Raw genomic sequence first — 21,223 nt, 5'->3', positions numbered from 1 at the left:
GGGGGCAAGAAAAGGAAAAGGAAAGGGACTTCCTCCACCACTTGTTCCCCACACGACACACCGAGGTGACCTCCCCCTCCATCTCCCATTCGGCTCAAAACTCCTTCGTCGATTGGGGTTGCTGCTATCGAGACTCCCTTGGCGCTTCTTGGAGGAAACACTCAGTTTTCCAAGGGCATCCAAGTTGGATTGACACCGACCGAGGAGAATCTTCTCTCCTTTGTTCCTAGAGACAAGGTGATCTCGGCCACCTTTGATATGTAGTCCCAAGCTTTGGTACTGACCAGGCTAGCTGCTGACATTCACAACCGACGGTCGATCAAGGAAATCTTCCGGCTGGAACATGAGATTGTTGAGGCCTTAAGCTCTCTAAAGTCATCACTAGAAGTAGTGTCAGCTTTCGAGTCGCTGATGGCCAAGGCCAATGCAGACCTTGAGCTTAGCAATATGAGGTACGCCGAGCTCGAGGAGCGTGAGAAGAAGAAGGTGGTCGACCTAGGGAAGGCCATGGAGGAGTTGAAGGCCAAATGCTCGACCTTGGGGATCGAGAAAGCTTGGGTGGAGACTGAACTCGACCAATTGCAAGATAATACCTTACTGATGTTGGGTGAAAGTTTCAATCAGGCTGTCCGACAAACCCACGTGCTTTACAAGGGTCCTCCCCCAGAAAGTCCTTTTGACGTTAACAAAGACGTGTTCGAGGCCCGTCTGGTGTTCTTTGATGAGTTAGTGGCTCTTCGAAATCTGACGTCGAGGACAACTGTTGAGGACGTTGAAGACGAATACAATTAAGTCTTAGTTTTTAATGTATTTTGTTCCTTCAGGGCCAGGGTGTGACCTCTTCCTCTTTTGTTTAATATAATGAATCGTTCATTTTGCTTTATTATGTTTCTAAAATGAACAAGTAATAATAATTGAGATGTATTGAGAAGATCGTACCATCGTTCGGTCAGGATAACTGGTTCTTTTACTTTACTTTAAGTTGTTGGGTCTCGGGGGGGATTACCGGTTAAGCGTCCTAAGTCGACCCGTCTTTAATTCTCGGGAGGAATTATTAGTTATGGTAAGCATCCTTGCCTGAGTTATCTTTGGGTCTTGGGAGGGATTACCGATTAAGGTAAGCATCCTTGGCTGAGTCGAGTCTTTGAGTTTTGGAAGGGATTACTGGTTAAGGTAAGCATTCTTGGCCGAGTTTTCTTTGGGTCTCTGGAGAGATTACCGGTTAAAGTAAGCATCCTTGGTTGAGCTGAGAACTGTGACTAGGCATAAAATTTAACTTGAATTTAAATTAATAGGTCGTAAGAAAATGCCTCATTAAAACCTTCCCGACCGAAAATCCTCATTAGGGACAAAAAGGTCGGACGATGAAAGAATCCATGATTTTATTGATTTAGCTATAATAAAACTTGAGGTGCGTGACATTCCACGTCCTCGGTACAATTTTGCTTGATAACCATTCTAGGTAATATGCCCTCTCGGCTGCGAAGTCTCAGATCCATAAGGGACCTTCTCAATTGTAAGGTCGAGTCCGATCGACAAACTCTCCTGGTTGGAGGATAAGTCAAAAATTTGTCTTCTGAGGGATGGCTCCTCCACCTCAACCGGAATCATGGCCTCGGTCCCATAAGTCAAGCTATAAGGTGTTTCTTGCGTTGAGGTTTGCGGCGTGCAGTGATATGCCCATAGGACCTCCACTAATTCTTATGTCCATCGTCTTTTAGTCGTGTCGAGACGTTTCATCAACTCATTGAGAATGACCTTGTTTGTTGTCTCGGCCTGCCCATTGGTCTAGGGGTGTTCGACCGAGCTCGTTATAGACTTGATGTTGAGCCCTTCATAAAAGGTTTAGAGACCTTGGTCGATGAATTGTCCACCGTTATCGATTATGATTTTGTGGGGTACCTTGAATCGGTACACTATGTTCCACCAAACAAAATTTTGTACATTTTTAACCGAGATGGAGGCGAGGGGCTCGACCTTGATCCACTTGGTAAAGTTATCTACTCCAACCAAGAAGAACTTGGTTTGCCCAAGCTGAAGGACCAATGATGTTCATTACCTATTGAATTCTATTAATCATATTCAAACAATATTTTTTTACTAAAGTTTATTTCATTGGGACTTGATATAAACTAATTAAAACAAATATATAATATGTCCTTAAAAAATCAAGATATATTTAAATTTTAATATTCAACAATGAGATGTGTTATACAATAATAGCATGTATACCGGTAGGCACCGGACGAACAGACGTGGCCGACCGACCGAGTGTATAATAAATGCGAGGGCATTTTTGTGGCACGCTAAGGTGGTTAAGATACATCTCCGAAAAATAAGGAGAACGCGCTTATAGAAGATATGTTCTCCGGGTATTCCGGGGCATGACTGGCAAGACTTATCCATAACCACCCTGAGCCCAAGGGACAGAAAGCCCATTAGGCAATCCTATAAATACTGTGCTCAAGCCAAAGAAAGGTACGTTTTTCATCCACTTACTGAATTACACTTAGAATCTCTCACTCACTTGAGTGTCGGAGTGCCTTCGCAGGTACCCTCCCCCGCCCGACCGAAGGAGACACCAAGAAGGAACGACCGTCTGAAGAAGAAGAAGATCGACACGTCAGCAATTATACTACATCAACCAACCGTGCCTGGGCCCCATCTGCCCACTCAGGTACAATTGGCGCCCACCGTGGGGCCGAGGCAATATTTCAATTTTTGAGACAATGGTCGCAACGAGGAACAACAACGACGCTATGGCAGAACAGATGACTATGATTCAAACCCTCCAAACTCAAATGGAGGAATTGCGACAAAAGGGGATTGAAGACCGTCGCCAACATGAAGAGAATAGACGTCGTCAAGAGGAAGAAATTTCCTTATTAAGAGAGAAAAACGCACAACTCCAGCAACAGGTTGATAATCCCGAACGAGAAGGCCAATCCCATATGGCCGACCGAACTGCATCTCACATACCTACACCGACCGACCCCAATCCCAGTTCCATAACTAAAATTGTTGAAAGAAAGCTAAGTAAAAGGGGTCATCCTTTTACAGACGAAATTATCACTACACCACTCCCTGACAAGTGGAGGGGTCTCAACATTAAACTCTATGACGGCTCGACCGACCCAGACGAACATTTAAATGTTTACAAAACGCAGATAACTTTGTATACCACAGATAACAATGTGTGGTGTAAAGTATTCCCCACGTCACTTCAAGGAAAACCTCTTACTTGGTTTACAGAGCTGCCTTCGAATTCCATATATGACTTTGACGTCTTAGCCACAAAGTTTTCTACCCAATATGCCACCAGCTAGCCGCATCACATGTCGTCCATGTCTCTCCTAGCGGTGCAACAAGAGAAAGGTGAATCTCTTAGAACCTTTTTAGACAGCTTCAACAAAGCATGTATGAATATCTGAGGGCTCAAACAGGAAGTTGCATTACACCATTTGGTTTCGATCATCCGACCGAGTCATTTTACTGAAAGTTTCATCAAGAAGCCACCTCAAGAAATGGAAGATCTTCGCACTCGGGCAACCAAATTCATGCAAATCGAGGAACACATTGACTATCACCAACGGTTCAAAGTCGTCGGATCTGTAGTCCTAAAGGATCAAACCCCGAGCAAAGAAAGAGAAATTGAGACAAAACGGACCGTCCGGACCACTCCAAGGTCCGACCGGAATAGAAGAGGCCGAATTCCCAGATTCAACAGTTACACCCCTTTAACTGTTCCCAAGGGGCGAGCCTTAGATGAAGCATTACAAACGGAGTTAATTCTGACACTAAAACGATATCAAACACCACCGAACGCAGATACTGCTAAACATTGCCAGTATCACCGTAATTTCGGCCATACGACCCAGGGATGTCAAGCGTTGAAGGACAAAATCGAAGAGCTCATCCAGGTTGGCCATTTGCGGCAATTCATCAAGAAGACAAGAAATTCAAGATCCCCACCACGAAGCACCGATCGTTCGTCCCGTGGTGACGACCGGTCTTACCGCAATGACTATAAACGTCGAACTGACCATGGCCAGGTTTCACGAAAACGCACTGAAAGTCCTGTTCGGCGTACGTGCGCCCGCAGCACAAGTCCCGACCGAAACGCCCGACCTCGCCAACGAGTTCGCGAAGTTATCAATATGATTGTCGAACCAGTTACCTTGGGTGAACCAAACCACGAAATAAACTACATAGCAGGAGGCTTTGCCGGTGGCGGGTGCTCTAATTCCGCCCGAAAGAAACATCTCCGGGCCATTTAGTCCGCTCATGCTACTACGAGAAGGCGTCCACTCATACCTCCGATCACTTTCATTGACAACGACTTCACAGCCATAGATCCAGCCCAGGACAACCCTATGGTGATTACTGTGGAGATTGACAAGTTCGCGATTGCCAAGACTTTAGTGGACCAAGGCAGCTCAGTCGACATACTATACTGGGAAATCTTTAAGAAAATGCGCATCTCAGAAGCAGATATTCAACCCTATAATGAACAAATTGTAGGGTTCTCAGGTGAACGGGTCGACACTAAGGGGTATATAAACTTGTATACAACTTTTGGTGAGGAAGACGGTCTCCATAAAACAATAAACGTACGATATCTTCTAGTTAACGCCCAAACTTCCTACAACATCCTCCTCGGTCGTCCTTCCATCAACAGGTTAAAAGCCATTGTTTCCACCCCACACTTAGCCATGAAGTTCCCCTCGGCAAATGACGACATTGCAACAATCCATGTCGATCAAAAAACTGCTCGAGAATGTTATGTTGCGAGTTTGAAAAGTGAGCCAACTCAGCGGCTCTACACGGTCAATCCGGACGACCGACTCCCACAAAAAAGAGGACGATCCCCGACTCGACATTCAGGAAGGCGTATGTCCCGTCGCCATATGATAGCCCTCGTTGATCTCGATCCTCGTATGGATGATCCTCGTATGGAAGCAGGAGAAGACTTACATCCATTCCCACTTTGTGATGATCGCTATGCTACACATATTGGCACCTCACTGAAGGCGGATGACCGAATAGCCATCGGCACGACGCTTGTGAAAAATGCTGATCTTTTCGCATGGACGGGCGCTGACATGCCTGGCGTAGACCCGAAGGTCATTACTCACTAATTATCACTGTATAAAGAAGCTAGGCCAATAGCTCAAAAGAAAAGAAATCTAGGAGAGGAACGACGCCAAGCCGCACGTGACGAAGCTGATAAATTATTACAAGCTGGATTCATTCGGAAAGCTCATTACACTACATGGATAGCCAACGTAGTTTTGGTAAAGAAAGCGAATGGAAAATGGCGAATGTGCGTTGATTTCACCGTATCGATACACTTGCCCCCTAGGCTCAAGGATGGTTAATCCAAAGAGTCTTTATCTGAGGTCGTAGTGACGGTTGGGCTTCCCGAGGTTGGACGTGACGTTGGCGGCGCCGAACGCGTGATGTGACGCGTATTAATGACGGGGTTTTTTGGCGTCATTCGTCGTGAACCGTTGGATCAAGGGAGATCTAACAATTGAGATGAGATTGACGCTTCGTCTTCCGACCTCTCCAAAGGTTATAAATAGTGGTTCCCTCACTGTTCCGAGTCACTACTTTCTTACTACGTAAACAATATAAAAACAAAAAAAGTAAAGAATAAAATAAAATATAACAAAACAAAATACAAATAAAATAAATAAAGTAAACAAATAAAAAAAAACTTAAAAGAAAAAATATTAACATAAAAATAACAGTTTTACAAAAAAAAACAAACAAACATATTCACATTAAAAAAAACTTTGTACGTATTCAAAACTGAGAAAAAAACAAAATCTTTACAAAATAATAAAAAAATCTAGAAAACAAAAAAACAAAATTATTCACATCTAAAAAGAAAAACAAAATATTTACAAAAATATTTAAATTAAAAAAAATAAAAACTAAAAAAAAATTATTCACATAAAAAAAATAAAATAGTTAGTATATTCACAATATTTAGGAAATTATACTCAACAAATCAAACCTGTCCCCGGCAACGGCGCCAAAAACTTGATGACTTTTTACGGCAAGTGCACCGCGTTTGTCAGAAGTAATAATTGTCCCTAAGGACGGATATCGATCCCACAAAGAACAGTGAATCATCGAGTATAATATTCGCTAAATATAACAACAGAACAATAAAAAAGATTGCGAAGTGATTATGTTGGCACTGATCAATAAGAAAACAAACAAAGAATTAGTTGCTTCAATTGGAAAAATTGGGATTAAGTTTCATCTCTCTCACTCTCATGTATTTTGATTAGCATGTTAATATTAAGTTCTTTAATTGAAATTGATGCCCGTATAAAAATCATTTATATCGATTCCTCGCATATAAAATCCTTAAGAATGTTCCCTAACTATCGATCCCTCGCATACTTATAAGAACAACTTAGAACGAAGCTCAGACGTTTAATAGCAATTAACATTTCAAGTCTATTCCTAGCACTCAAATATGTTAAGTATTGTTGTTTAGGTCCGAACCCTAAAAATACCTCCCGGTCAGATTTAAGATTCTCAATTTGTCACGGAGAATTAAAAGTAAAACAACAATACCAATAATCAATCAAGAACTGAATATTAATATATAAAATATCACCTCAATACATAAGAGTTTGAGCAGATTACTCCCAATCCCAAAGGGTAGAATTAGCCACGCATACTTCTATCACCTTCCATTCTCCCAATTGGGTTACAATTCACTCTATGGTGTTTTCCTCTCAATCTGGCACACTAAGGTTGAGCCTCTAGCCCTCTATTTATCCTAGTTTTCTAGGGTTAGGTTGTTTATTGTGTCGCGCTAATGGGCTAAATGATAAAACATAAAAAAGGCCCAATCTTTCTTTGCATCTTTTCCATTCTGGGACCTTCTATCTTTATCTTTTAAGCTCAAATCATTCATCTTTAATCCAAATCTCCAATCTTCCTTAGAAATCTGCAATTAACACCAAATTTGGGAATAAAATACTCTTATTCAAATAAAGATCATAAAAAATGTAAAAAGGTATAAATTCATAAATTAGGGATTATTTTATATGTAAATTAGCAATAAATCCTCATAAGTGTCTATATTTTAATATGAAATATTACTGAAATTAGACACTTATCAATCGTCTAGTTGATGGGGCGACCGGGCATCACATCCTCAACTTCCTTGATGCCTATTCAGGATATAATCAAATTCAGATGTACCCGATCGACCGAAAGAAGACGACCTTCATGACCGATTCCGATAACTTCTATTATGAAGTTATGCCTTTCGGCCTCAAGAATGTTAGGGCCACCTATCAAAGATTAATGGATCATGTATTCCACGACATGATCGGCCGAAATGTTGAAGTCTATGTCGACGATATTGTCGTCAAGTCTGACTCATGCAAACAACACGTTGTCGATCTTAAAGAAGTTTTTCAGGCTCTCCGCCAGCACCGGATGAGACTCAATCCCGACAAGTGTGCGTTCAGCGTTGAGGGAGGAAAGTTCTTAGGTTTTATGCTTACTCACCGAGGCATAGAAGCTAACCCTGAAAAATGTAAAGCTATTTCCGAAATGAGGAGCCCCAGCTTCATTAAAGAAATTCAGAGACTCATCGGTCGGCTCACTGCTTTGTCCAGATTTGTTTCTAAACTTGCAAAAAAAACGAAACCCATAGTCCAATTATTGAAAAAAGAATCTCGCTTTGAGTGGTCGGCCGAATGTGAGGAAATCTTCCTCCAATTGAAAGCCTTTTTGTCCTCTCCACTGGTCATCCAGAAACCGGACACTCGAGAGCCGATCATAGTATATTTAGCTGTTTCTAACGAAGCTGTTAGTTCAGCCTTGGTGCAAGAGATTAATTCCGAAGAGCGTCCGGTTTATTTCGTTAGTCGCGCCCTTCATGGCGCCGAGGTTCGATACCAAATGATTGAAAAGGTGGTTATGGCTCTCATCATTACCGTCCGAAGGATGCGTATGTATTTTCAAAATCATCGTATTATTGTTCGGACAAACTACCCTATTGTGAAAATTCTTACTAAGCCAGATTTAGCCGGACGAATGATTGGATGGACAATAGAATTATCAGAATTCCATATCCAGTACCAGCCACGAGGGGCCATCAAGTCGCAAGCCCTTGTTGACTTTGCAGCCGAACTCACCCCTTCCTCAGCCGGGATTGAACACTCATCATGGATTTTATACGTGGACGGCTCCTCCAATGAGCAGTCGTGCAGCGCCGGAGTCGTGTTGGAAGGACCCGGCGAGATTGTTATCGAACAAGCCTTAAAATTCGAATTCAAAGCTTCAAACAATCAGGCCGAATATGAGGCCATTATAGCCGGTTTACGCCTAGCTCAAGAATTAGAAATCACTAAATTAATTTGTAAAAGTGATTCTCGGCTCGTCATCGGTCAGCTCAACGACAAGTACGAAGTTCGGGAAAACTTGTTGCAACGGTACTACCACTTAGTCAAACAACTGATAAGCACATTCTCAGAAATATCCATGCATCACGTCCGACGTGATCATAATACTCGTGCGGATGCCTTGTCTCGACTGGCAACCACGAAACATAAAGGAATTCAGCGGTCGGTCATCCACGTTACGCTTACACGACCGAGCATCGATTTATAAGAATGTCTAACGACCGACTCAGAATCTACTTGGATCACCCCAATTAAGCAATATCTGCTTGATGGCATATGCAGTCCTAGAAGTGAGAGAACCATGAAGCAGCAGGCCGCCCGATTTGTCTTAATTGGCGACGATCTTTATCGTCATGGTTATACCCGACCACTCCTTAAATGCTTAACACCCGATCAGGCTTCCTATGTCGTTCGAGAATTGCATGAAGGAATTTGTGGTACTCATTCCGGCGCGAGAACGATGGCTGCCAAAGTATTCCGCGCCGGATACTATTGGCCGACCGTCCAAGGCGATTGCACAGATTTTGTCCGAAAATGCCGTAAATGTCAAGAGTTTGGCGCTTTATCTCACCAAAAACGTGAAGAACTTCATTATATGCTATCACCCTGGTCGTTCGTCCAATGGGGTATGGATATCATTGGCCCTTTCGCCCCCGATAAAGGATAATGTAAGTTTCTCTAGGTCGGCATTGATTATTTTACCAAATGGATTGAAGCCGAGCCTCTTACCGCAATCACCGCTCGCAATGTCCAAAATTTCGTATGGAAGAATATTTTTTGTCGTTTCGGCCTTCCCCAGATTATCATCACTGATAACGGTCGGCAATTTACCGACCGGACGTTAGCCGAATTTTATGAGAAGCTTCACATCAAACACATTGCTAGCTCAGTCGAACATCCGCAGACAAACGGTCAGGCATAAGCTGCTAACAAGACCATTCTGAATGAGTTGAAGAAACGTCTCGGCCCAGCTAAGGGCAATTGGACCGAAGAACTCTTAGAAGTCTTATGGGCATATCGTTGCACTCCTCAGACAACTACACAAGAAACGTCGTACAGCCTGACGTACGGTACTGAAACCATGATCCCTGTCGAAATTGGTGAACCTTCCCTCCGACGGCAAACCCTTGATCTTGACCTCAACAAATAAAGCCTCTCGGTCGGCATAGATCTTATCAACGAACTTCGAGACAAGTGTAGAATTCGTGAAAGAAGCATGCAAGACCCAGGCAGCCCAGGCGGTACAATTCCAAGGTTAAACCAAGACAGTTCCACAAAGGTGATTTGGTGTGGCGAATGCGAGGCGACGCCCGGAAGGAAGGCGGTAAATTTTCTAGCAACTCGGAAGGGTCGTTCCGTATTGCAGATACGGTGGCCGGCGGTGCTTATTATTTAGAATATTTATCTGGAAAAGATGTACCGAGAACGTGGAATGCCACGCATCTCAAATTCTATTATAGTTAAATTAATACGACAGTGTACTCTTTCCTCGCTCGGCCGGTTTTTCCCTAAGAAAGGTTTACGACCGAACAGGTTTTAACGAGGCACTATAAACCAGAAAAGATTCCCATCTCTTTCCTTACTTAAACCGAATCCTTCTACGCCACATGTAATCAGAAATTCATTATCTTTATGCCTCGTTCGGCATCCAAATCACTACCCAGGTGATCAGAAATTCATTATTCTTATGCCTCACTCGGCATTCAAATTATTACCCAAGTGATTAAAAATTCATTATTCTTATGCCTCACTCGGCATTCAAATTATTAACCAAGTGATCAGAAATTCATTATTCTTATGCCTCGCTCGGCATCCAAATCACTACCCATGTGATCAGAAATTCATTATTCTTATGCCTCGCTCGGCATTCAAATTATTACCCAAGTGATCAGAAATTCATTATTTTTATGCCTCGTTCGGCGTCTAATTCATTACCTCATTGGACACCATTTAAGCACACCAACTCAGCCGGTAATCAACATTAAAAACAAAAACAAAAAGAAGTCATCAAACAAACATTCAAAATACACCCATGGTATATTGCCCACATGCCGGGTCCAACAAATTTTTAACGAACATTCATCAGCTCTTCAAATGAGGCGTCCGGCTGTGGCCCTGGAGTCTCCACCTCGACTTCCTCATTCTGATTGTCCGTGGAATTGGTCGGCACCAGCTCTCCGTCCACTACCACCTTCTCTATATCATACCGGTCGTCCTCCACCAGCGCCCCATGAAGACAAGCCATTTGTTGGATGCCCAACCGGAAATACTCTTCGCTAATACGAAGCATGAAATCCTGGCACTTAGCCACTTCAGCTTTCAACTCCTCCTTCCGGTCGGCTCCTTCCTTCAGCTGCGCCTCGAGCCCCTCTTTCAACTCCCCTTGCACTTTCAGGGCCGCCTCCTTCTCATCCAGTTAGCACTTCAGCTTTTCGACCATCTCGGCCGATGTCTTTAGAGCTTGAGCAGCCTCGGTCACCTCCTTCATTAACCGGGCAACGGTGACGGTCGTCACTCTTTCGAGCTCCTTGATCACCGTTCGGCTTGCAACGAGCGCCCGGCTCTGCAACTCAAGCGTTTCCACCATCAATTTGGTTGTAGGAATGGTGGACAACACTTCGTTCTCCTCCGCGGTCAGCTCTGCCTGCAAATGAGTCGCTATATCCAAGCCGGCCACTAGCAATGGCTCAGAGGTCGTCCGAGAGGGCCCGGCCCGACCCTCTTGGTGCCCTTTGGGAGGTCGGCCCCTTTTCTTTGTCGTCGTAGCCGCAATCCCCGGTACGAGTACCGTCGTAGCCGGGATGGCCACCAACGCACTGCTCGTGTCAAAGGAAGCCGTCCGGCGGTCCCTTGTTTGACGCAACTTGTTCATATATTCATGCAGAGAGTCGTCCGTCCGAGTCATGATTTCTGCAAACACACAAGAATTAACCACCATTGATGAAGCAATTCAACCAACAAAATTGCAAAATGACATACCAATAAAATCCGCCCAGGGGTCAGACGACGCATATAACGCAATTATCTCCCTCGTGGGTAACTTGTGAGGGAGTTGGTTGAACACCACCATTACGGCCTTATCCAAAGCCGGCATGGCCATCCGGGGGCTAGTGGTAAGAGTGGTCGGATTCTGTGTCCAATGAAATGGGAACTTGGTAACACCTTCATCATTATAAAAATACTCTCGGTCGTCCGGCTCCACAAATATCGTTCCTTGAAGTTCTTGTAGGATGTGGTAAAGGCCGCAAAACGCACGCTCCCCGAACGGCTCGACAATGACACCCAACTTACTGGGCTGCCCGGATGTGTGTTATAATAAAACAGAAACACTTCCACTCTGGGTGTCAAATCAAAAAGTTGACACACCATTCGGAAGGCCTGCATGCACGCCCATGAGTTCGGATGAAGTTGGGTTGGGGCTAGGTTGAGAAACCGTAGCACGTCCATAGTGAAGTCATCGAACGGCAAAGTCACTTTCAAATCAGTGAACAATGTACTATAAACATAAAAGAAATCAACCGGAGCGTTCTCCCTTCCATGACAGACACGGTCGGTATACCCACATATCTCCGCAATCACAATATCTAGAGGTAAATCCGACCGCACGAGGGGAGCCCTTAATATTACTTTGTCTAGGTCGTCCGGTTTTCTAAGAATGGTAGGGATATTCCTAACACTAACGTCCACTCAGTCATAAGTTGGACCCCTTGACCCACTCGTACTTTCACCACTCCCGGACGAGGACCCCTCACTCCCAGACGACTCTATACTCACTATTCTATTTGAGGAGAGTTGAGATGACATAACTAACCTCAAGGTGCGGAAATAAACAGCCGGTCGGCGCTTACAGATCGATCAACAACACAAGCTCGCAATATAGACTCGGCACTCAGAGCGACTCGGATGCTGAATTCACGAAAACGTGAAACTACTCCAAATGAGAACGCTATTTATAGTATCCCCCCCTCTCCCTCAACCGTTAGATGCACGTTCATCCTACGGCTTCAGCCAGTCGGAAGTCGAACCGTCACTCAATCTCCACCGTCAGATCAATCTCTGTCCCCTCTGACCAAAAGCAAATGTCCCGTCATTCTGCTACATTTAATGCCTAACACCTCGAAATGCGCAACAATCATTACGACTCTTCGGCTTTTATTCACCTCGAGCCTGGGAGCAAGTGTACCGGTAGGCACCGGACGAACACACGTGGCCGACCGACCGAATGCATAATAAATGCGAGGGCATTTATGTGGCACGCTAAGGTGGTTAAGATACACCTCCGAAAAATAAGGAGAACGCGCTTAGAGAAGATATGTTCTCCGGGTATTCCGGGGCATGACTAACAAGACTTATCCATAACCACCCTGAGTCCAAGGGACAGAAAGCCCATTAGGCAATCCTATAAATACTGTGCTCAAGCCAAAAAATGGTACGTTTTTCATCCACTTACTGAATTACACTTAGAATCTCTCACTCACTTGAGCGTCGGAGTGCTTTCGCAGGTACCCTCCCCCGCCTGACCGAAGGAGACACCAAGAAGGAACGACCGTCTGAAGAAGAAGAAGAAGATCGACACGTCAGCAATTATACTACATCAATCGACCGTGCTTGGGCCCATCTCCCCACTCAGGTACAACATGCATCATATATAGTTTAAATATTATTTAAAATAATTATATTAAAATTTTTAAGACGCCAAAACAGTTTTATCACTTTAATATTTGTTTACTGAAAAATTTAACACCCAATTATTTAAAATGTTTATGTAATATCGATAATAAAAATAACATCTTAATATGAAAAAAAATCAACAAGTTCAGTTTAATTTATTACTCTGTAGATGATCCTAACCTTAACGTATATGGACATAGAGTCAAATATTAAAAAACTACTTTTATTTAAATAACTTGCTTTTAAAGCCTAATCTAACATGAATCACAAATAGAATTTAAGTTTGTCATATTGAATATCAAATATATTTTCATATTAGTATTATACGATAAAAAGTAAACAAATAGAATTACACAAAAATAAACTCTAAATTTTATTTTAGAATTATTATTATATTGATTTTATTATTTTATATAAGACTACAATAATTGATATTTTTCTATTTTTATGTCATAATATCATTTTACTTTAATTTTTTGAGACTTATATATTAAAATTAATCTTTTATGTACTATAATATATATGTTTCGGTGTTTTTCTAATTTTATGTCCATAAATCAAAATTATTTGAATAACTCATGAAATGAACTCAAGCAATTAATATTTTATATTCTTATCTCCAATTATAATTACAGTAGATGTATACATAAACTTTTTTTTACTTAAATATATGGTCATAATTCCATTAAACACACAAAGTTTACATAAATAGTGGAAATTATGATTTTCAGAATGATTAAATTTGATTTGATTGCTCAAATATATTATTGAGAATATTTAGAATATATTCAAAAGTGAGGTGAGTGTGAATGTAAAATTAAAAATATAAAAGAAGTATAAAACGTAACGCGTTTATAAAAGAAATATAATATTATCCCATGAAACCCAAGGTTTTTCTTTTATGTTTTCATACATGGATGAAAGAAACTTTTAAGTTGTGTTCGTTAGAGGACAGAGAAATAAAAGAGTGGATGAGCAAGAAATAAGTTTAAAAAAATTATTTAGTTGAAAAAAATTAAAATTATTTATTATTTTGTTATAATAGAAAGAGAAGAAATATCCATGATTAATTATGAGTGTTTTATGATTGTTTATGGGAGTTTCACGAGTATAAATTAGGTTAAAATAATATTTTTAATTAATTTCATTTTAGACAAATGGAAAGATAAAAATGGAAAGATAAGAATAGAGAATACTTTTTTAAATATTCTTATTAAGTACGTCAAGACTTAAATAATCATCAAATTCTAAAAATCAAATATTAGAATGGTTTTAATACAACCTATATCTATACATCACATTGGGTCAAAGACAATGCAAGGAACTTCCTCAAATCCTCACCACTTAATTTTTAATCTACTTGACTTAAGTTATGAGTGAAGCAATGAATTTTTGTTATACTATATGTGTTGGTATTGTGGGAGCTAATCGACATTTATGAATCCAACTCTCCTTTAAAACTCTTGAAGATTGGAGACTTAGATCTCTTTAGGGAATGTGTTGTGTTATATAGGGTTATATTTAAGTTTCTCTTTGAGTAGTTGATCTTATAATTACATCCATTTTGTTTTAGAACTTATCTTGGTGATAAGAATTTTTATTGATTAAAATATATTTTTAATTTGTTAAAATGTTCTTATTTGAGTCAGGAATGATTACTAAGAATATTTTAATCAAATAGATATTCATTTGAATCGATTAAGATTACTTGTAGACTTACTTGATTTTGTGAGACTATTTTTAATTTGTTAAAACACTTTTAATAAATTAATATTTATTGTACTTTCAAAAGATTTTAAGTTACTCTATTTTAATATGTTAAAAATTGGTTTAATCCATTAATTTCCCAAATAAATGAAATTAACAGGAAATTAACGGATTAAAATGTAGTTTAATATTTTAAAATCTATATAGTTAAACACGATTTTTGAACTTATATTTCTAAAACATTTTTTAATATTGAGAAAGAATTTTATACAAATTTCTTAGAGCTTTCTTGTGTGATTTCAAGATCACTCTCTCAGTATAAGAGAAAAACATAGAGTTTCACATGTATTTTCTTTTGTTGTGTTTTATGTGACTTTTTTCCATTGTACTTTTTAATTTTCGTGGGATTTTGTTGTTTTTGGATGGGGTTTCTAGTCACAATTCAGCAACAGGGTGTTACTAGATTGGAAATTCACTTTTGTAGGTTCAAGATTTTATTTCTTAAGTTGTTTGTATTGGATTTGTAATAACATTGTCATAGTGTGAGTTTGACTAGTATGGCTACACAATTAGGTGTATTTATGAGAAAGAGTAAAATAGTATAAATCCTTGTGCATGTTTTCTTTTATCTCTTTTTACTATTGTTTCTATGAATCAACCTTGTTCTTGTGTGTTCTCAGATATGACTTTTTTTTCAAAGTAACTAAATCCTAAAACTATTTTGGCTAATAAAGTTTATTGTATTTTTTTAAAAAAATATGATAGTTCAATTCATCTCTTCTATTGAACTCAACTTCTTATTATAACAATATGTTTTTTACTTAATATTTATAAATGTGTATGAAGTCACACGTCATCTTTGAGTATGCAACTAAACCAATATAATTCAACAACATTGTACCTATATTAATTTAATCAAATTTATCATTTAAATCCATAAATACAATTCATTCACATCAATGTATATATATACATATACCTATATCACAATTTAGAAATACATAAACTTTTCATTACACACAAAAGCTTATCATAGAATTATCACTTAAGCAAATGATTTTTCTTAAGAAAAATCATGCCAAGAACAATAAATTATTCTTTGCATCTCTTTCACTTCAGCAAGGAAGATTTTGTTTAAGGAAACATTTCTTAATAGAAAAAGAATTGCCTTAACTTGATTTTCTCTAAAATAAGAAATTTCCATTTGATTAAAAATCCCAAAAATTGAAATTGTATAACAACTAAAAGACATTCCAAAAACTCAAAAAAAAAAAAAATTCTAGATACAAACATGTTTAACAAGTTTAAGACCCCACTTAATACTGCAAAATCAATTCAAAATAGTTCACATATTTCTAAACAAGAAATAAATACCATTATATATTTGTTTTAATATCATTACATAATAATTGGTTTTTAGCTCAAAAGACTACCTCAAATTCAAAAACTCTATTTCAAATTCAAAAATCAAACTAACCGATTAAGTCTTTCAAAAACTCTATCAATCTCTAATTTATAAAAAACAAAGTCGCTCAGAAGAAAGTTTAATGCACCAGAAGAAGGTGATAGTTAGTAACTGACCCATCAATTACAAGAAGGTTCATCACAGCAACATCAAGTATGCACCAGCCGGGAATCGAACCCGGGTCTGTACCGTGGCAGGGTACTATTCTACCACTAGACCACTGGTGCCTCTTGTTAGCTCATGCATAAACGTTTAGTATCAAATAAAGTGGTCATTCACTCCACCCAAACACTTAGAACAGTAGAGGTTGCCAACATCATGTAGAAACAATGCTATAATTTTACTAATTCCGGAAAGCTATACTTCTACTTTTTATGTGTTTATATTAAGAATTTAATCTTACCAATGATTCTCAGGTAAAATAAATAAATAAACTTTGAGGACCAGATTGATAAAAACCACAAAAGATACTTTAACTTATAATTGTAACTTATATATATTATTTATCAAATTGTAAAAATACTCAATAATCAATTATATATATTTTTTTTATTATTTTAACTTTGGTTATCTTGATTTTTATTAAAAGGCTCAAAATTTATAAATATACATTAATTTCAAAAAGAAAACCTATTGAATATTAATATGTTTGATATTTTGAATCAATTTTATTGTTTGAGTGTAGCTAGATTTCTCCTCACTCTTCATCATAGTTGGGTGTTTATATTTTTAAAAATTTAACTTGACATCCTAACAATGTGAGAATAGTCTTTTAGATGTGGGGAAGTGTCTATTAATATTGACGTTTAGTAAATTTAGGGACTATTTAGAAAATTTGGAGGACTAATTAGCAATTATGGGAGATTTTATATCATTTTTAGGAATTGTTTATCAATTCTCTTTGATTAGTAATTTTAGCAGTAAAATAATTGCGTAATGAAAAAAAAATTGGAATCATTAAAACGACATGTTGGATAATATAAAGTTTACCATAAATGGATAAGCATAAATATTCCTGGTGTGTAAAACTCTATATAAAAATATAAACATATTGAAGAACTAAAAGTCAATTTATGTTTGTTATACGGTCTTAATAAAGGGTAATAGTCAGGTTATTTGTGAAATAACATGTGATATGGATTATTGTAATTCAAGACAGAAGAATGTAAAACATTGATGATGTTAACTACTATAGTAAAAACTTCTCTCTTGAATTTCAATGGTAGAGAAGCCTTTGCAAGAAGAGATAATTTCATGTTTGTAATGTGTCGATATTTCCGTTTCATGAACCCATTTTGTTTTGTTCATACGTATGATGGTATATTAATCTTTGTTGAATTCCATGTTCATCAAGATAGGATTTGGGACAAATAAACTCTTTGTCATTATCTGTTTGAATGCTTTTAAGTAGAAAATTAGTTTGTTTCCCAACGTATAGTTTGAAAACAACTGGAGATTGAGACTTGTTATGAAGAAGATAAAGCCAAACATATTTAGAATAAGCATCAAGAAAAGAAATGCAATAATGTGCAACTGATGTGATTTGCTAGGAATGCATGATTCACATAACTAGTTTTTAACTGTATGGAACATTACATTGTTGCATTATATGATCAATTACTTTAGTATTTGCATTTGCATGACCGAACCGAGAGTGTCATAATATGTAGGAAGTTAAATTTGGTGTTTCTCATTACTTGATTTTTAGTCTACTTGAATTAAGCTATCAATGAAGCAATGAATCTTTGTTATAATATATGTGTTGATTTTGTTGGAGCTAATCGAAATTTGATGAATCCAACTCTCCTTTAAGACTCTTGAAAGATTGAAAGCTTATATAGGTTTCGGGAATGTGTTGTGTTATGTAAGGCTATATGTAAGTTTCTCTTTGAGTAGTTGATGGAGGTTCATCCGGAAGGACACATATTGGGCCTTTAACTAGGGTCATGGCTAGAAGAATGGAAAAAAGAAGAAGGATTTGAAAAAACTTTATTTTTATGGATAATTAATTTTTAACTTTTCTTCCAATTTTCCTAATCTTATGAAAATGTAAAGAATAGTGTAAGATTTTATTTGAGCCTTATTTGGGCTTATTTTTGGGCCATGTATTGGGCCTATTAGAATAGGATGTAGAGAGTCTAGCTAGGGTTACAATTGGGCTTCTTTGAGCCCATTTGCCCAATTGTAACCCTAAACCATCTAGGGTTTATGGAATGCATTCTAAGGAGGCATGGACAACACCTGCATGGACAACACCTACATGGCAAGGGAAGTGTGAAGAGCCAGTTGGACAGCCAACATTGGAAGCATGACTGCCATTATTTAGGTTATAAATAAAGGTTCTCAACTCATGTATTTTCCAGCTTTGATTGACCAATGAATTGCTGCACAAATTCAGCCTCAATTTGTCTCTTAGCTCCCTCATATTTAGCACTTATGTGGGTGTTTTAGTAAGGATCCTCTTAAAAGTTGGTCTCACATCTTCTAAGCATCTTTTCCTTACTTCATTTCACCTTCATCTATGGTTTAAATTCATCCATAGAAGCCACAAATCACCTCCATCTTCCGCAACAAAGAACTAAACCAAAAGAAATAATGCAAATCAAGTTAGGATTGCATTAGTAGTTGATTTTATAATTACTATTAGAATGTCATGCAATTTGTTTTAGAACTTATCTTGGTGATAAAAAAAAATTAATTGATTAAAAGATGTTTCTAATTTGTTAAAATATTCTTATTTGAATCATGAATGATTGCTAAAAGCGTTTTAATCAATTAGATATTTGTTTTAATCCATTAGATATTCATTTTAATCAAATTTATCATTTAAATCTATAAATACAGATCAGTCATCATCAATCAACAAAAATTATATATCAATGTATATACATATATATACCTATATCACAATTTAAAATACATAAAATCTTCATTACACGTAAAATTTTATCATAGAATTATCTCTTAAGCAAAAATCATGCCAAGAATAAGGAATTAACCTTTGCCCCTCTCTCGCTTGAGCGACAAAATTTTCACTTCAGGAAACATCTTTTAATGAGAAGAAATTGTCTTAACTTAATTTTCTCTAGAATAAAAAATATCTCTCTTGATTAAAAATGTCAGAAAATGAAATTGTATAACAACTAAAAACATTCTAAACACTCAATAAAAAATTACTCTGAAATTCAAATATGTTTAATAAGTTTAAAATCCCACTCAATATTGCAAAGTCAAATCAAATCAATTAAGGTATTTTTAACCAAGAAAAAGTGATTTAATATTTGAGGAAAAACAAAAATTTACTTTGATTGAATTTTTTTATTGATCAAATCACTTTATCACCATTTCACTAACTATCAACTCTAATTCTTTTTTTAAAAGTAGGAAAATAAAATAAATAATCAATTAAAATTTTAATTTATATATTTAATATAAAATAGTCAACTGTTTAAAGGTATTTAAAATACAATAAAGGAGAGAAAAGGAACTATGTTTACAATTATATTATGATATTTACCTGCAAAAAGAAGGGTTAAAGAATGCTGTCACACTAACAGAGAAAAATGATGAGGAAAAAAATAAAAAAAGGTTGCTCAGAAGAAAGTTTTGATGCACCAGAAAGGTGAGAGTGGTTGGTAATTGACCCATCAATTACAACAAGGTTCATCACAGCAGCCTTTGAAACATGCACCAGCCGGGAATCGAACCCAGGTCTGTACCGTGGCAGGGTACTATTCTACCACTAGACCACCGGTGCCCTTGCAGACTCATACATAAATATTTAATATTTCAATTAGTTAAAGGACGAAAAAGTTAAGAGTAGGAGCAAAACTACCTTTATTTTTATGTACCTTAATGCTATAATTTCACAAATTCCAGAAAGGTGTACTTCTACTTTTTATGTGTATATTAAGAATTTCATGTTACCAATGATTCTCAGGTAAAAAAAAAAAAAAAAACTTCATGTTACCAATCAAAAAGTGATTTTCTTTATTGCAGTCAAATATACTTTAACATATAATTGTAACTTATGTATATTATTTATCAAATTGTAAATAATTAATTAATTTTTTATTTTATTTTAACTTTGTTTATCTTGATTTTTGTTAAAAGATTAAAAAATTATAAATATACATTGATTTAAAAAACAAACTTACTTTATACTAATATGTTTTATATTTTTTATAATTTTTACTGATTTGAGTGTAGGTAGATTTCTCCATCTTTAAAAAAATTAATTTGAGAACCTAAAAATCTGTAAGGTATCTATCGGTTGTTGTGAGGTAATGTCTAGAAATGCTAGTGTAATGTATAGTAAATTTGGAGACTATCTAACAAATTTGGGGGATTGTCTAGTAATTTTGGGAGACTCTATATCAATTTTAGAAATTGTTTATCAATTCTGGATTGTGAGTAGCAGTTTCAAGAACAAATAATATTTTTACATAATGAAAACAAAAAAGTGGAATCATTAAAAATTACATATCAGATAATATAAAGTTTATCAGAAGTAGATAGACATAAATATCTTTTGTGTAGAACTATATCCAAAAAAACAAACATAGTAATGAAATAAAAGTCAATTTATGCTTCTTATACAACCTTAATACAACTAATAAGCACAATAAATTGAAAAAATTATAATCAGGTTGTTTACACCAAGCATCATGTATGTGGTGCATGTTGAAGACCACAATACCATAATTCTTGATAATTTTGTTATGTAATTAGATTTTGCATTTTTAAATTAAAAAATATATCATTTTATAACTATTAAACATCAATATATGAGATATTATGATGATGTATGACAAATATGTTATGTTATATATTTTCTTATGTTAATATTGTTATCATTACAAAAAATTAATTTTGTATTAAGTGACAAAAAAATCAAGAAAATGTATTTTGGAATACATGCATATTGTACATTCCAATA

The 21,223-nt window shown here is 37.2% G+C and overlaps 2 non-coding genes across 2 annotated transcripts; both read right to left on the bottom strand.

The window, feature by feature from the left end:
• Positions 1 to 16,440: 16,440 nt before the first annotated feature.
• Positions 16,441 to 16,511, bottom strand: TRNAG-GCC (transfer RNA glycine (anticodon GCC)). Its single transcript has one exon. It is a non-coding gene; the product is annotated as a tRNA-Gly (tRNA).
• Positions 16,512 to 19,970: 3,459 nt separating this feature from the next.
• On the bottom strand, positions 19,971 to 20,041 carry TRNAG-GCC (transfer RNA glycine (anticodon GCC)). The gene has a single exon. It is a non-coding gene; the product is annotated as a tRNA-Gly (tRNA).
• Positions 20,042 to 21,223: the final 1,182 nt, after the last annotated feature.

This window comes from Phaseolus vulgaris, chromosome 8 (genome assembly GCF_000499845.2).
Source record: "Phaseolus vulgaris cultivar G19833 chromosome 8, P. vulgaris v2.0, whole genome shotgun sequence".
In the NCBI taxonomy this organism is placed as follows: Eukaryota; Viridiplantae; Streptophyta; class Magnoliopsida; order Fabales; family Fabaceae; genus Phaseolus; species Phaseolus vulgaris.
The sequence above is the reverse complement of the archived record's forward strand: the minus strand, read 5'-3'. Positions and strand labels throughout refer to the sequence as shown.